Consider the following 1,166-nt stretch of genomic DNA (forward strand, 5'->3'; position numbering starts at 1 on the left):
TTATGTCTAATAGCATGTCTCCTCTGCAGTGGGGAAGAAGGCAGGGGCGGGGTGGGTATTGCCCAGGAGCACTCAGAACTCTGGTGTCTCCAGCTGGAGTTGCAGGGTCTAGAGGTAGGACAGTTCTCAGCTTTAGCACCCGGAGGGCATCGGGGATGAAGCCTCCCTGCAGCATCAGAGAAGCACCTCTGAGCAAAGGCTCCTGAGGTGGCAGAGCTCNGGAGAGAGCCATAGGTGGGTGGTGACAGGAGGTGAGGAGGCACCGTGGGAGGAACGGTCATTACACAGGCTGAGCAGGAGCTGTGTTCCTATCAGACAGGTGTTGTAGAAAATATTTAATCTCAATCCGGGGTTTCTACACTGCCATTGATCATCCAGGTCCTTGATAAAAGACACACAACTTGTTGTAATAAGCCTTAATCAGCACTAGAGCTTGGCAGATATCTACCCTCTATGCTTTAGAATCTATTTCCTCCGCATTAATCCCATTTTATAATTTTCCACGTTCCATCTGGGCAGCTCCTAACTCCAATTGGCTAGTCCCCATGACCATATTTTTATGACTCAACTACTAGATGATGGCAAATTCCTTTCTCTTCCTTTCTCTCCTTATGTTCTCCTCACACCCAAGCCCAGGAACCCAAGTGCCCTGCCTGTCTCTTCTGCCCAACTGTTGGCTTTAGGCACCTTTAAGGGATAACTTGGGGTATGTGCAGACTCTCTCATCCCTAGGGCCAATTGGTGGCCAGTATTTAGCATTACAATACAAGCAAATGACCAGACAGGCACTGGTTATGGAAGGNCTCCCTGGCATTCAGGCCCTGAGTTTTCCCTGAAGTGAACTTGAGGTTGTTCAGATCATTGCCTGGGGGGTTTTTGCTCCATGGCCTGCTGCAAGATCACTAGAGTTCTGGATATTGCAAGTAGAAAGTAAAAACAGGTTTTTTGTTGTCGCATGGCAAAGTAGTGATAAATGCAAAGTAAGAGGAAAGATAATATCATCATTNGATAGATCTGAAAGGGTGGTGTGTGCAATCTGAATTCACTCACTATCAAAAGTGGACTCCCAGGAGCCAGGAGATGGCTCACTTAATAAAGGGCTTGCTGCACAAGCTTGAGTTTGNATCCCCAAGACCTGTACAAAAATCTGGGCACAGAGGCACATT

The sequence above is a fragment of the Mus pahari genome, chromosome 5, assembly GCF_900095145.1.
Source record: "Mus pahari chromosome 5, PAHARI_EIJ_v1.1, whole genome shotgun sequence".
In the NCBI taxonomy this organism is placed as follows: domain Eukaryota; kingdom Metazoa; phylum Chordata; class Mammalia; order Rodentia; family Muridae; genus Mus; species Mus pahari.